Source organism: Lissotriton helveticus, chromosome 2_1, assembly GCF_964261635.1.
Source record: "Lissotriton helveticus chromosome 2_1, aLisHel1.1, whole genome shotgun sequence".
In the NCBI taxonomy this organism is placed as follows: Eukaryota; Metazoa; Chordata; class Amphibia; order Caudata; family Salamandridae; genus Lissotriton; species Lissotriton helveticus.
In genome coordinates this window covers 2,053,357,660-2,053,375,374 of record NC_136059.1, presented here as the reverse complement: position 1 = coordinate 2,053,375,374, position 17,715 = coordinate 2,053,357,660, and positions in this window count along the sequence as shown.

Genomic DNA, 17,715 nt, shown 5'->3' with positions numbered 1-17,715 from the left:
TTACAGCACAGATACGTCACGCATATGTGCCATTTTTGCCCCATGATGCCCCGCATTGTAAATGCAGCACACCATGGGTGGCGGAACAGCGGCGCAGGATGACTGACACATCCCTGGTGATGCACCAGTCATCATAAATCTATCCCTAAGCTTCTTATCTTGTTGGAGATGAACCGCCATATGTATCATCAAAGTTTTTTCCATTTCCTAAATAGCGAACTTTAAGGAATAAATAGCGATTCATTACCATTCCTAGTTTGCGATGACCTATTTGCTAATTACAAATTACCCATTCATTTCCATGCAGCAGGAGGCCCATAGGAATGAAGCTGCAATTTGCGATTAGCAATTTGCTCATCGCAAATTAGGAATTTTTCCAAGGGTGCAGGGGTGTCTCAAGAACACCCTGCTGCACCCCCTGAAAAAGAAATTTGGGGGCATATGGCGCACATACATGCCCTAAGGGCATGTATGGGCGTCATATGGGACCTTTTGTTTTTTGGAAAAAAAGCTTTTTGAAAAGAATTCACAAATTACCACCAACTAGAAGTTGGTGGTAGTTTCCAAATCCTTAATGTCATTTTTTTACATATTTTTTGTTTGATACATTGCATTTAAGTAATCACAAAATTTGCAAATCCTTCAGTGCAATTGCAAAATAAGGAATAGCAAATTTTGCTACTCCTTATTTTGCATCAAACTTGTTTGATACATACCATTTGTCTAATTAACATTCGCAAAGGCCGAAATTCGTAGAATTTTGATCTTTGCGAATGCTAATTAGCTTGATACATATGGCCCCAAGTGAGGCCTGTCTTGCGACATGGTGCATCTTTTGCATCACTGCTGCATCGGTTTCATGTGGTACGTTTTTTTTACACCATGACATATCTGCCTAAATGCATCAATTTGTAATTTTGTCGCCTCATAGCAAATCTTTTGCACCGCTGCTGCATCATAAAAGTGACGCACAGTGGCACAAAAGAAGCATACACCTATCATAAATCTGTCCCTAGCATTTTAAATGATTAATCCAGGATGACGATAAGGTGTGGCCTTTCCAGAGGTTTGTTTAAGGTGAGGCCTACTCAGGATTGCAGATTAAAGTTACGCTTGATGAAGAATACAGAGGAGATAATACATGTAAAGGCCTACCAATGAAGTAAGTAATGTGCACTTTATTGCGCCAGTCATCATAAATGTATCCCTAAGCTTCTTATCTTGTTACAGATGAACCACCATATGTACCATCAAACTATTTTGCATTTCCTAAATAGCAAATTTTAAGGAATAATTAGCAATTCTTTACCATTCCTAATTTGCAATGAGCAAATTGCTAATTGCAAATTAGCACCGCCGCTGCATCATAAAAGTGACGCACAGTGGCACAAAAGAGGCATACACCTATCATAAATCTGTCCCTAGCATTTTAAATGATTAATCCAGGATGACAATAAGGTGTGGCCTATCCAAAGGTTTGTTTAAGGTGAGGCCTACTCAGGATTGCAGATTAAAGTTACGCTTGATGAAGAATACAGAGGAGATAATACATGTAAAGGCCTACCAATGAAGTAAGTAATGTCCACTTTATTGCGCCAGTCATCATAAATGTATCCCTAAGCTTCTTATCTTGTTACAGATGAACCACCATATGTACCATCAAACTATTTTGCATTTCCTAAATAGCAAATTTTAAGGAATAAATAGCAATTCTTTACCATTCCTAATTTACAATGAGCAAATTGCTAATTGCAAATTACCCATTCATTTCCATGGGCTAGGAGGCTCATAGGAATGAAGGTTGCAATTTGAGATTAGCAAATAGCTCATCACAAAATAGGAATTTTTTCAAGCGTGCAGGGGTATCTCAAGAACACCCTGCTGCACCCCTGAAAAAGAAATTTGGGGGCATATGGCACACATACATGCCCTAAGGGCATGTATGGGCGTCATATGGGACCTTTTGTTTTTTGGAAAAAAATGCTTTTTGAAAAGAATTCGCAAATTACCACAAACTAGAAGTTGGTGGTAGTTTCCAAATCCTTAATATCATTTTTTACATATTTTTTGTTTGATACATTGCATTTAAGGAATCGCAAAATTTGCAAATCCTTCAGTGCAATCGCAAAATAAGGAATAGCAAATTTTGAATTAAGGACATTTTAAGTCATTTCCACATGTGCAGTGTTTTCAAATTATGATTTGAAAATCGTTTTTGGGGAAAAGTAATGGTTTGCAAATTTATGACAAGGACATAATGGTGTATGCTTCTCTATAAGGCATTTCAGTGTCTCTGATGTCATTTTTCCCATATTACATTATAAGACCTTTCCCCATGGAGCACATTCCTTGTAAATATGCTCCCACCTGTGCATGGCGAATTTAGATTTTGACTGTTTGAGTCACATAGCCATGTTAAAAGTGACCCAAAAAAATTGCAAACGCTTTAAAAAAACACATTCATGTGTCTTAAGGACATTTTAAGTCATTTCCCCATGGACAGTGTTTTCTAAGTGGCGCAAAAGAGGCATACACCTATCATAAATCTGTCCCTAGCATTTTAAATGATTAATTCAGGATGACAATAAGATGTGGCCTATCCAGAGGTTTGTTTAAGGTGAGGCCTACTCAGGATTGCAGATTAAAGTTACGCTTGATGCAGAATACAGAGGACATAATACATGTAAAGCTCTACCAATGAAGTAAGTGATGTCCACTTCATTGCGCCAGTCATCATAAATGTATCCCTAAGCTTCTTATCTTGTTAGACATCAACCGCCATATGTATCATATAACTATTTTGCATTTCCAAAATAGCGAATTTTAAGGAATAAATAGCGATTCTTTACCATTCCAAATTTGCGATGAGCAAATTGCTAATTGCAAATTACCCATTCATTTCCATGGGCTAGGAGGCTCATATAAATGAAGGTGCAATTTGCGATTAACAATTTGCTCATCGCAAATTAGGAATTTTTCCAAAGGTGCAGGGGTGTCTCAATAACACCCTGCTGCACCCTTGAAAAAGAAATTTGGGGGCATATGGCGCACATAAATTTTAACAACATTCCTTTACCTCAAAAACGATTTTCAAATCATAATTTCAAAACACTGCACATGGGAAAATTACTTAAAATGTCCTTAAGACACATAAAAGCGTTTTTTGATTGCCTTTGCAGTATGTTTGTATCACTTTTAACATGGCTATGTAACACAAACATTCAAAATCTAAATTTGCCATGCACAGGTGGGAGCATATTTACAAGCAATTTGCGCCACAGAGAAAGGTCTTACATTAAAATGGGAAAAATAACATCAGGGACAGTCAATTGCCTTATAAAGAAGCATACACCATTATGTCCTTGTCATAAATTTAAAAACAATTCCTTTTCCCCAAAAACGATTTTCAAATCATAATTTCAAAACACTGCACATGGGAAAATGACTTAAAATGTCCTTAAGACACATGAAAGCGTTTTTTGATTGCCTTTCCAGCATGGTTGGGTCACTTTTAACATGGCTATGTAACACAAACATTTAAAATCTAAATTTACCATGCACAGGTGGGAGCATATTTACAAGCAATTTGCGCCACAGAGAAAGGTCTTACATTAAAATGGGAAAAATAACATCAGGGACAGTCAATTGCCTTATAAAGAAGCATACACCATTATGTCCTTGTCATAAATTTAAAAACAATTCCTTTTCCCCAAAAACGATTTTCAAATCATAATTTCAAAACACTGCACATGGGAAAATTACTTAAAATGTCCTTAAGACACATAAAAGCGTTTTTTGATTGCCTTTGCAGCATGTTTGTATCACTTTTAACATGGCTATGTAACACAAACATTCAAAATCTAAATTTTCCATGCACAGGTGGGAGCATATTTACAAGCAATTTGCGCCACATAATTCATAGTTTTTTCCTTAAAGCACACTATTCTCTATCTAAATTAAAGAAATATTTTCTCACCTTAGCAAATACTTTGAGTTTGAAAACAGTCTCAGAAACACACCAATTTGTCTTCAGCAGAGCAAAAGGTATGCACTCCAGAGTCTGCAGCTATCAAAAGCACAGAAATGCTGTAATTCTTCACACATATCTCTCATGTCACCCAATCAAAACTCTTCCCTCACTTTTTTTCAAATGAAAACCCTTCCCCCCTCTGCCCTTTCTGCCTTTTCTGCATGGCAACCACCTCTTAGAAGACCTCTGTTGTTTGCAAGTTCACACAACAATGTTGCAATTGAACTCTGAACTCTCAGTGCACCTGCATATCCAGTGCATTCTTTCATTTAATGATTTTTTATTGACCACTCAAAATACATCTTTCAAAGAACACATCCGTGCACCCTAACTTTCTGTTTTCAGCAATCAAAATCCACCAATCACTGTTACTGCTTCATGAACACAGAAACTCCACAGTTTTTTTTCATTTTACACTCTCATTTTTTCAACTGCCATTTCATTGCCACACTTCATCTGACTGCAGGAGAACCTTCTCTCACCATGTTTTCTGTCTGGATTGTTGGACATAGTTATATTCACTGGGCTCAAAGGTACGTTGAAAACAGGAATTTACCTAACCTCAATTTACAAGATGTGGAAATTAAGTGGTTTGGCCACAGAGGATTAAAATGTCACCAATTGATACCATTGGTGAAAACCTTTATGCATTTGCCCAAACCTGACCTGTTAATTGTGCACTGTGGAGGTAATGACTTGGGCACTTTGACTGGTGTAGGTCTGGAAATGCTTTTAAAGGACACCTTTGAGCAATTAATGGCACTTTTTCCTCAGACTGCCTTGGTATATTGAAATATATGCCAAAGACAGAAATGGAGGTGGTCAAACCAATTTTGTCCACAAATTGAGAAGTCGAGGAAGCATGTAAACAAATCTGTTTCAGCTTACATGAGAGACCATGGAATGGGCTCCCTGTACAACAATAACTTGCGTTACTACATGCAAGATATCTACAGAGGAGATGGAGTTCACTTCTCAGATGAGGGCAACAGAATTTTCACTCTGAATTTAAGAATGTGCATTGGTACCTACTTATAAGTACCTAAATGTACCATAAACCCAAAAGCTCTTCTCAGAGCTACCCTACATCTAATCACTCACAATTATTATTTTACTCTAACATTTTTCACTAATTTTCAACAAAGTACGCTCCCTGGGGCGCTACCCGGTACGCGAACCGGGAGCTAACCTCGCGAAATTTTAAAAATTTTTTTTTTTTTTCGCACATATAAGCCTCCTCAGCCACCCTCACAACACCTAGGGGGTCAAGATAACTCTACCGTGCCCCCTTCTACCCATTCTGAACATTATTTGCCCTCCATCTTGTATCTTAATTCGACCGAAACACAAAATGGTGGACTCCCGGAACGCTTAAGGTCCGCGAACCGAGGCGCTCAACGGTTCGCGTACCGGGTCGCTCCCTGGGAAGCGCACCATCAAAAAAGGTGGGAAAGTAGTTCACAGAAAAGCCACTGGAGACAATTTCACCAAATATAGATTAGCTCATACTACATACCAATCCCTACCATTTTCACAAATTTGATTGGAATTCCATTTAGCCATTTAGCCTGTAGACCTCTCTAAATACCCTGAGGTAAATTACTTCACAAAACACATCTGAAGTGTTGGAATTGACAACCAATGAAAATGTTACTTTCATTTTCTACTTTTTTTACCTGACATTTCATTGGTTATATACCTCAATATATATAAAGGAAGAGAAGAAAACACAGCCATTTTGACTACTACTTCTTGGTGTACATTTCAATAGTATTTTCACTAATTCCTTCAACTTCTTTCTAAAGGTAAGTTTTTATTTTTAAAACTGAAGTATATTGTGCACTATAAGTTAATATGGTAAACTTTTTCTGATAGTTATATACTATCCCTCTGTAGTAGTTATAGATTTAGATAGACTTCTCTGTTATAGTTATGGATGGAGTTAGGCTTCTCTTGTATAATTATGAATTTACTTACGTTAAATCACATACACTTTTTTATATTCCTACTTCCACTCTGATACTATACACTGCCCAAAATTAATCCCAACAGTGCCCTATCTCTACTAATATATATTTTTTAATCTAAATTTCAGGCAAAATGGAAGGCGAACAGAAAATTGAATTTCAAATTGTCCTGCAAGAGAGCAGCCAAGAAATCAATGATGAAAATGATATTGAATTTTTCGATGAAACTTTAGACAAAGAACTACTGCAATGTGTACAAGCAGTAGATAACCTCCTTGAAAATGAGGACATTTTACACCCTCAGAGACTACAATGTATATTCAATGATAATTATGAAATTTCTGACAATGAAATGTTAGAAAGTTTAATAAATTATGAAACACAATCACAATAAAAAAAAATGCTTAAAAAATAAAGAAAATAAAAAATAATCAACAAAAACAACAATCAATTAACATACAGCATTTGAAAAGTCTATCATTCATTTTTCATTGCAGTACGCTGCCCAGAACGCTTCCCGGTTCACGGACCGGGCGCTCCCCACGCAAAAAAAAACAAAAAAATTTTTTTGTTTTTTTTGCCCCGCGGGGCCCTTTTAAAACCTCCACATTAAACCTAGGGGGTCAGGGAGGATCTAGTATGCCCACTTATGGTCATTTTCGCCTTTGTTTTGGCCTCCTCTTGTCTCTCAATCCTACCGAGAGACAAGATGGCGGCCGCTCCGGACTGTTTAGAATGTTGACAGACACCGGAGAGCCAATCAGCTTAGCTACGCGAAGTTCCGGTACGCTTAAGGTCCGCGGACCGGAGCGCTGCCCAGAGCGCGCTTACAGATATATATCTTTTTTTAAACGTTAATTTCTCAAAATCCACTAGAGCACATATATTGAGACCTAGAAAAGGCACATCGGGCTACCAGTCCCTACAATTTTGCCAAGTTTCATGCAAATCCATTCAGCCGTTCGGGCTAAAAGTGAGGCCAACCGCCCTATGGAAAACTCAATGTTAAAAACACGTTTTGGGACCCCCCTTTTTTCTCGGCCCCCCTTGACGAAACCCCCCCAAATTTCCAAGGGCTGCTCAGAAACAAAATGTTCCATTTTCCAGAAAATTTCAGCCAATTCCGTCCACAAACGCCAAAGTTATTAGACATAGAATTTTCAAAAATCCCATAGGGAAAAAATCCTAACTATATATACCTACTGGCGACCGCCAGTAGGTATATATATATATATATATATATATATATATATATATATATATATATATATATATATATATATGTATATATATATATATGTATAAATATTACCTACTGGCGGTCGCCAGTAGGTATATATAGTTAGGATTTTTTCTCTATGGGATTTTTGAAAATTCTATGTCTAATAACTTTGGCGTTTGTGGACGGAATTGGCTGAAATTTTCAGGAAAATCGAACATTTTGTTTCTGAGCAGCCCCTGAAAATATGGGGGGGTTTCGTCAAGGGGGGCCGAGAAAAAAGGGGGGTCCCAAAACGTGTCTTTAACATTGAGTTTTCCATAGGGCGGTTAGCCTCACTTTTAGCCCGAACGGCGGAATGGATTTGCACGAAACTTGGCAAAATTGTAGGGACTGGTAGCCCGATGTGCCTTTGCTAGGTCTCAATATATGTGCTCCAGTGGATTTTGAGAAATTAACGTTCAAAAAAAGATATATATCTGTAACAGCGGACCGGGCAGCGTTCCAGTTCGCGTACTTTTTGCGGTACGGAGCTTTGTGAAGCGAAGCTGATTGGTTCTCCGGCGTCTGTAAACATTCCAAACAGTCCGTAGCGGCCGCCATCTTGTCTCTCGGTAGGATCGAGAGACAAGAGGAGGCCAAAGCGAAGGGGCAAATGACCATAAGGGGGCATAGTAGATCCTCGCTGACCCCCTAGGTTTGATGTGGAGGTTTTAAAAGGGCCCGCGGGGCAAAAAAATAAAATAATAATAATAATCGAATGGCTGAATGGATTTGTATGAAACTTGGCAAAATATTAGGGACTGGTAGCCCGATGTGCCTTTGCTAGGTTTCAATATATGTGCTCCAGTGGATTTTGAGAAATTAACGTTCAAAAAAAGATATATATCTGTAACAGCGCTCCGCTTCGCGTACTTTTCGCGTTACGGAGCTTTGCGAAGGTGATTGGTTCTCCGGCGTCTGTAAACATTCCAAACAGTCCGTAGCGGCCGCCATCTTGTCTCTCGGTAGGATCGAGAGACAAGAGGTGGCCAAAGCGAAGGGGCAAATGACCATAAGGGGGCATAGTAGATCCTCCCTGACCTCTTAGGTTTGATGTACCATTTTGCCAAGTTTGGTGTAATTCCGTTCAGCCATTCAGGCTGTAGACGTATCTAAATGTCCTATGGAAAATTGCATGGGGAAAACACATTTGAAAGTGTTGAAATTTAGAACCAATTAAAATGTTACTTTGGTTTTGTATTTGTGTGTGATGAAAGTTAATTGGTTATGTATATATCTAAAATGAGAGGAAACCACAGCCATTTTGTGATACTACTGTCTGAGGTACATTTGTGAGGAATTTTTGGTGCTCAATTTCTGGTGTTTGGTTTACACAGTACTAACACTTCTCCTACTTTTAAAAAGGTGAGTTGTTAATTTGTAAGGGGAACTATGTTGTACACTTTAAGATAATTTGAAAAATGTTTTCTGTTATTTATTTACAGTCCTTCTGTTATACTAAATACTTGATAAAGTTAGTTTTATATTATGTATTACTAAAAACGATAAATGAAAGTGATTATTTTTTTCTGCAATTTACAGCAAGCAATTTCAAAATAAAATGGCTCATAATGAAGAGACCGTGGCAATTTCTTTTGAATTATCCACTACATTTATTGAAATTGACAGCACCAATAATGAAATATTCTCACAAGGAGGAGATGACTTGAATGATTTTTTTGATCAATCTCTTGATGGCGAATTTATCGAATGTTTGGAGACCATAGAGTTACAAGAATCATCATTGCAGACTTTTCATGAGGAGATTCCAGATGAGATGATTGAAGAGGAAATTCCTGATGAGGACATGTTACTAGTTCTTTCAAATTTTGAAAATTCAGAAGAATAAATTTATATTTAGAAATACAAAAATTGTTTGAGACATTATTCATTTTTATTTTTAATTTATGAGGTTGTAGCGAAGTGATTGTAGTATAAAATGAGACTTATAGTATAGAGTGGAACATTTTTATGTTACATGGTAAGTTTACTCATATTTACTTCCCTTCTCCCACTATATTATCTCCAATGTGTATTTGACATCTCTTCTTCATCTCCGGCCTCCTTTCTCTCACTGTCTGTCTCTGATGCATCTTATCGCTGCCATTTTGTGTAATTACAGAAGAGAGTAAAACAAAATAGTTCGGAACGTGAAAAGGGGGCAAAGTAGAGTACCCCTCACCCCCTAGGCCTTCTCAGGCGGTCCCAAAAGGATCAGTTTCTGCTTTCCTGAGAGATTATGGTATGAGTTCCATATACCACAATAACTTGCATTACAACATGCAAGATATCTATCTCCTATTACCAACTTTTGGAGATATTCGCGCTAAGCGCGAATATCTCCAAAAACTAACACCTGCCCTGAGCAGTTCTTAGCCATGTTATCCAATGGGAGGTGGATAACATGGCTAAGAGCATTAGCTCGGTAATGCATGAATATCGCTGACTTTTTAGCGATATTCATGCATTGCGGCCGTTTTTTATCGCATTTGCGATAAACCTTGATAATAGCAAGGTTTATCTTCGATAATTTCTGACGATGCTTAGCGGTAAAAAATTCGTTGCTAAGCATCGTTAGCGATAAATATCGCTTAACTTTGGCAATATGCACCAACGTCTGTTAACTTTCGATTCGAAGGAAATGAGGAAGTGTTGAAAAACATTGTCTGCGCCATCTTGCCTTTTTTGAAATGCCACACTTTTGTTGTGCACGGCAGCCATTTTAGATGCCTTGACCAGACCCACTCTCTGCACGCTGTCGATTCGTAGCATGGCTCCCCACCCTCGCAAGCATCTTCCCCAGGCACTGCTCACCCCCGCTATCTGTCTTATGCATGGGCAATAAACCTCCCCCCATCTGCGCTGCTCTTCCCTGAGAATCACACTCTGTGCCCGCCCGACACCTCCCTTTCGCCCTATTCACTACCGCACCCTCTGACACTCCACTTCCTCTGTGTCCGATTGTCCAGGCCGGTCCTAGGCTATCAGCTAGCCCTGCAGATGTAGTTTATGGCCCCAGCTGTAAAGAATCACCCCTCTTCAAAGGAGTTATAGTAGATCAAGGCCCACACCCGATGAGATCCGTCACACCACACGTGTTCATACTATCTGAAAACCATCCTGTATTGTGATTGGGGAGGGGACCGAGCCTGAAGCGGAAGATTCCAGGGATGACTCTTTGTACATCAAAGTTTTTACAATTATGTGTCACATTAAAAATATATAGCACTCCAACAAAGTAGTAGGAATATAAAACTTTAATAACTTATAAATATATACAACAAAACAAAAACAGTAAAAACATTTAAACAACGAAGAGACCGTGGCAATTTCTTTTGAATTATCCACTACATTTATTGAAATTGACAGCACCAATAATGAAATATTCTCACAAGGAGGAGATAACTTGAATGATTTTTTTGATCAATGTCTTGATGGCGAATTTATCGAATGTTTGGAGACCATAGAGTTACAAGAATCATCATTGCAGACTTTTCATGAGGAAATTCCTGATGAGATGATTGAAGAGGAAATTCCTGATGAGGACATGTTACTAGTTCTTTCAAATTATGAAAATTCAGAAGATGTTGCCTGGGTGCCGCACTGATTTGGGTATCCGGCGTGGGGCGTCCCGGGGGGTGGGTTGTCAGTAGCGGTCTGTTGTGCGAATAGTTCCAAGGCAGCAGAACGCGCTGAAATCTGGATGTCACGAAGGTGATGTCTAGTAAGTTGCCGCCCAGCAAATAACGGCGTGGGGCGCCGCGGGGGGGGGGGGCAGTCCAAAGTTCCGTTAAAAGGGCAAAGGAAAGGATCGGTGGTTTGAACCATCAGTCAAAAAAAGCCCTGAAATTAAACGGCTCCAAAACAGAGATCCTGCTCCTAGGACATAACGGCCCAAACCTCCCCCCTAACATCTGGCCCGCTTGCATGGGTGAACCACCCACCCCCAAGACGGAGGTCAAAAGTCTGGGAGTATGGCTGGAGACCGATCTCACTTTCAGGACACAGGCAAGAAAGACGGCCGGCATGTGCTATGGACTTCTGAGATCCTGCAGGAAGGTACTTCCCTTATTACCCTTCCAATCGCGCCTATTGCTGATCCAAGGCCTAATTTTATCTAGGCTGGACTACAGCAACGCTATCTACCTAGGAGCTCCAGAATCCACTCTCCAAACGCTTCAGAAAGCCCAGAATGCCGCAGCCCGACTCCTAACAAATACCCCGGCCAGAACATCTGCCAAGCCCGCACTGAGGACGCTGCACTGGCTCCCCATTAGGGAAAGAGTAACTTTCAAGGCCCTATGTCTGACCCACAAGGTACTGTACAATGTTGGCCCCCCTATCCTAGGTAAGTGGATTACACCGTACAGACCAACGAGAGCGCTCCGTTCCGAACATGGGAACTACATCACGATCCCCAAGGTGAAGAAGGCCCGGTTCGGTGGCCGTCGTTTCTCGGTCAACTCCAGGAAAAAATGGAACACACTCCCCCTGAGCCTCAGAACAGAACCAAATCTCCTTCGGTTCAGGAAGTCCCTCAAAACCCTACTCTTTCCCTGAGCCATTCCCTCCCCCCCGGCGTTCTCCCCTTTGTGAGTAAGAGGTTCAGCGCTGGGAGACCCTCTGGGTGACTACGCGCTTTAGAAATCTTTTAAATAAATAAATAAATAAATAAAAAGGGGAGGGGGTGCAACAATTTTTCCTACCGGGTCACACTGTGCTTTCACCGGAACTGAGGTCTGCAGGATTCTAGTCATTCAAACTGAGGCTGGCGCCAGCATGGGAGCACCGACGTCCCGCGGCTACAGTTTCGTCACTCCACGGGCGATCATGGCAGTCATTTCCCATCGGGGGTGTCTGCGGGGGTCGGGGACTCCCGCGGCTCCTCTAGAATCTTCAAGGTCGTGGAGGACTACGGTGGTGGAGTCAACCAGTGACCGGGCCATTTCTTTATGCTGGGCCCGCTCTTGCCAGGTCGACCGCCATTTTGAGAGTTCGGTAGCTACTGGCGATCGCGGGGTCAAATGAGCGGACGGGCTCCACCCTGCCGGGCGAGACGTTGCAGCATCGCCACAGTGGAAGAACCCTTTTCCGGGCGCCTGGAGCGCTGAGGGTGCAGCTGGGAAGCCTCCACCTGGGGAGGCGGGAGAGGCCTGTTCGCACCGTCTCTCCCTCCCAGTGCACCCCACGGCGTCTCGCTTGAGATTTGTTATGGCCGGACCAGGCGATGAGGACGAGAGGGGGGGGGTCGGAGGCATGTGCAAGACATCCCCCCCCCCCAGGGTTGTTGCAGCAATTATTCAAGAAAGAAGAAATGTCCCGTCCGTCTTTGGGCCGGACCTCCGGTGGATGGCGGCCGGACGCCCTTTGCTCTGGCCCCATGAACGGGTTCCTTGGCTCATCGGCTGCAGCCAGATCCCGTCGGCCCCAGCCCCCGGCCGTTGGTGGCCGGACCGGGAGAGAGTGTGGAGGGACAACCTGCAACTCTCAAGGGCCACCGCGGCCGGACTGGGAGAGAGAGGGGAGGGTCGAGGACACGGACATTCCCCCCCCTGAAACTCTCCAGTGTTGTCAATCCCCCTGGCCGGGTCCCGCTGGCCTCGGCCTCTCCTCCGGCTACACCCTACGTGATGATCTCCTGGCCAAGGCGTGGCAGCAGGACCCGCCTTATATGTGTTGCTTCCGGCTGGGCGTAGCCGAAAACCTGTTGCCCTTTGGAAGTTTCTAGAATGGGGCGGATGTCTGCTGACTTCTATCTTTCCCAGTTTGCCGTTATTTGGCTGTGGCAGGCGGTGGGACAGACACGTTTTGGGGCAGTGAGGGGCGATGTTTTCAGGTTTCTTATTACGGGCTTACTTCTAACGTTTCTTGTTTCTAGGACAATAATAGGTTTTATCATTACGTATTGTTATCGTTTCTTTGTTTGTTATTTAATAAAAAGTTCATCAGTGGCCTACTGATTTTCGTTTTCCTATTCTTTTCTTTCCAGGTTGTTTCATGCTAAAGTTTCTGTTAACAGGATACAGTGATCACTTCGTTATTATGGCATATGTCCTTTTCACTAGGGGTGCTCTCTGGTCAGGCCAGATGACCTATCTCTAGTAAATGGTCCGGGTGAAACAGGTGCATCAATCAGTGGGGAGTAGATAGGCATGACAGATTACAACGGGGGAGAAAGGTCCGCATTACGTACCCTTTCACTACTTGCAAAGATTTTCCTACGTTTATTTGCAAACAGGGAATACCTCCAAAAAGAACTAATTCCCAAACAGTCAATGTTCGGACAATCAATCAATCAATGAGGAATGAAATAGGTACGACGTGTTAAAGGCTTGCTTTACCTACCCTTCACTATCTGCAAAGGGAGAGAGAATATTCCTATTCTTCCTCGTTTGCAGGCAGAGAAGATCCTTAAGAGAACCAACTTCGAACAATTCAATGCTCGATTCAAACAATCAACAAGGGGTACTGTGAACACAAATGAACGCCGCTTATGTACATACACATTGCTATTTTCAACAGGTTGTTCCTAATGTTTCTATTTTAGCGAGGTCAAAAAGAGATCCCATTAGTGGCCTACTGATTTTGCTCGATTCCTTTTGTTTTTTTACACGATTTTTCGCTATCTGCAAAGACTAAACAGAGTATTGCGACTCTGTGCTTGTTTGTAAATAGAGAATGAACCAAAGAGAACAATCAATCAAATGGAGAGAGAAGCAGGCACGACGGATTACAACGGGGGCAAAGGCCTGCGTTAACTACCCTTCACTATCTGCAAAGAGAGAGTACTCCTAATAGAAATGAGGGGTGGGGGGGCAGCATTCAAAGGAGATCAGTGTGCATAAACACGAAAATGTTTTTACTTACCACGTACTTGACATTCGACAGCTTATGATATTTGCTATTAAAAAACCATTGAAATTCACTGAAAAAACCATAGGTTATAGACCATATATAGTTAGGAATTAGCATTTACAAAACCTTGAAAATTCACTGAAAAAACCATAGGTTATAGACCATATATAGTTAGGAATTAGCATTTACAAAACCTTGAAAATTCACTGAAAAAACCATAGGTTATAGACCATATATCGTTAGGAATTAGCATTTAAAAAACCTTATTTTACTCACACAAAACCATTGAAATTCCATATATAGTTAGTTGCACTTACTATATATCGCGCACCCGCAATCCACTGCTGATGATGTCACATATTACATCATTCATGACATGGTCAGTGACATCACTGATGACATCACTGATGACATCTCAAATGACATCACTGATGACATCACTGATGACAACATCCAGTGACTGTATGTTTCTGTAAAGTTAAAATGTGTCTTACATATTGAAGAATGAGTGGAAGTATAAGTGTCTGGACAAAGGATTTAGTAGGTGCATGACTGAATGTATGAGTGAGTGATTAAATGTGTCTCACTGAGTGCATGGGTTAGTGACTAAAGTGTCTTAATTTGTGCATCATTATGTCTGTTGTTCTGTAAACTGCTGCATGTGTTGATCAGTAGCTATATGATTAACTATATGGGTTACTGATTGATTGTCCAAGTATTTGTATGGGAGACTGAGTGTGTGTGTGGCTGGCTGGGAGGTGTGTGACTCTGTGCAGATCAATGTGTACTTGTATCAATGATTGTATAACAAGGTAAGTATGTGTTAGTATATGTTTGAAAATGTAAGGTGCTCTATGTTTAACTGTATAGACAAGAAAATGGAAGTGTCATTGATTCTTTACAGGACTGACTAGGTGTGTGAGTAACTCCATGGATGAGTGGCAGACTGTGAGTGTCTGTAAAGGTGTATGAGTGCATATGATAGTGTTGTAAAGATGAGTGATTGTATGTATGAATGATTGTATGGGTGAATGAGTGAAGGTGTGTGTAGACGTAGGAATCAGTGAGTGCGTATGTAGTAACTAGTATTGGTGTGTCAATGGTTTCAAAAATTATATTCTGTATTTAACACTGGGTGAAACAGAGGTTATATTAAAATGTGAGGATTTGCATTGTATTGTCACATGAATGATATCATCAGTGATGTGGTCATTGATGTCAAATGAGATGTCATCAGTGATGTCATCAGTGATGTCATTTGAGATGTCATCAGTGATGTCATCAGTGATGTCACTGACCATGTCATGAATGATGTAATATGTGACATCATCAGCAGTGGATTGCGGGTGCGCGATATATAGTTAGTGCAACTAACTATATATGGAATTTCAATGGTTTTGTGTGAGTAAAATAAGGTTTTTTAAATGCTAATTCCTACCGATATATGGTCTATAACCTATGGTTTTTTCAGTGAATTTTCAAGGTTTTGTAAATGCTAATTCCTAACTATATATGGTCTATAACCTATGGTTTTTTCAGTGAATTTTCAAGGTTTTGTAAATGCTAATTCCTAACTATATATGGTCTATAACCTATGGTTTTTTCAGTGAATATATATATATATATATATATATATTACCTTCTGGCGGTCGCCAGTAGGTATATATAGTTAGGATTTTTTCTCTATGGGATTTTTGAAAATTCTATGTCTAATAACTTTGGCGTTTGTGGACGGAATTGGCTGACATTTTCAGGAAAATGGCACATTTTGTTTCTGAGCAGCCCTTGAAAATTTGGGGGGGGTTTGTCAAGGGGGGGCTGAGAAAAAAGGGGGGTCCCAAAACGGATTTTTAACATTGAGTTTTCCATAGGGCGGTTGGCCTCACTTTTAGCCCGAACGGCTGAATGGATTTGCACGAAACTTGGCAAAATTGTAGGGACTGGTAGCCCGATGTGCCTTTGCTAGGTCTCAATATATGTGCTTCAGTGGATTTTGAGAAATTAACGTTCAAAAAAAGATATATATCTGTAACAGCGGACCGGGCAGCGCTCCGGTTCGCGGACTTTACGCGTTACGGAGCTTTGTGAAGCGAAGCTGATTGGTTCTCTGGCGTCTGTGAACATTCCAAACAGTCTGTAGCGGCCGCCATCTTGTCTCTCGGTAGGATCGAGAGACAAGCGGAGGCCAAAGCGAAGGGGCAAATGACCATAAGGGGGCATAGTAGATCCTCCCTGACCCTCTAGGTTTGATGTGGAGGTTTTAAAAGGGCCCCGCGGGGCAAAAAAAAAAAATAATAATAATAATCGAACGGCTGAATGGATTTGCACGAAACTTGGTAAAATATTAGGGACTGGTAGCCCGATGTGCCTTTGCTAGGTCTCAATATATGTGCTCCAGTGGATTTTGAGAAATTAACGTTCAAAAAAAGATATATATCTGTAACAGCGCTCCGCTTCGCGTAACGGAGGTTTGCGAAGCTGATTGGTTCTCCGGCGTCTGTAAACATTGCAAACAGTCCGTAGCGGCTGCCATCTTGTCTCTCGGTAGGATCGAGAGACAAGAGGAGGCCAAAGCGAAGGGGCAAATGACCATAAGGGGGCATAGTAGATCCTCCTTGACCTCTTAGGTTTGATGTGGAGGTTTTAAAAGGGCCCCGCGGGGCAAAAAAAAAAATAATAATAATAATCGAACGGCTGAATGGATTTGCACGAAACTTGGCAAAATTGTAGGGACTGGTAGCTCGATGTGCCTTTGCTAGGTCTCAATATATGTGCTTCAGTGGATTTTGAGAAATTAACGTTCAAAAACAAGATATATATCTGTAACAGCGCTCCGCTTCGCGGAGATAAAATTATCTCTGTATTACCTAGCTGTTGCTAACACCAGTTAGCGACGGCTAGTAGGAGATAGCGACCATCTTGGGCCCCACTTTGCATGTGAGTGATATTTATCACTAATGACATGCAAAGTGGGCATGCCAAGATGTTAGCGACTGGAAACAGTCGCTAACATCGCTATCTCCTATTACCAACTTTTGGAAATATTCGCGATAAGCGCGAATATCTCCAAAAGCTACCACCTGCCCTGAGCAGTTCTTAGCCATGTTATCCAATGGGAGGTGGATAACATGGCTAAGAGCATTAGCTCGGTAATGCATGAATATCGCTGAGTTTTCAGCGATATTAATGCATTGCGGTCGTTTTTTATCGTATTTGCGATAAACCTTGATAATAGCAAGGTTTATCTGCGATAATTTCTGAAGATGCTTAGCGGTAAAAAATTCGTTGCTAAGCATCGTTAGGGATAAATATCGCTTAACTTTGGTAATATGCCCCAACGTCTGTTAACGTTCGATTCGAAGGAAATCAGGAAGTGTTGAAAAACATTGTCTGCGCCATCTTGCCTTTTTTCAAATGCCACACTTTTGTCGTGCACGGCAGTCATTTTAGATGCCTTGACCAGACCCACTCTCTGCACGCTGTCGATCCTTAGCATGGCTCCCCACCCTCGCAAACATCTCCCCCAGGCAGTGGTCACCCCCGCTCTCTGTCTTATGCATGGGTAATAAACCACCCCCCATCTGCGCTGCTCTTCACTGAGA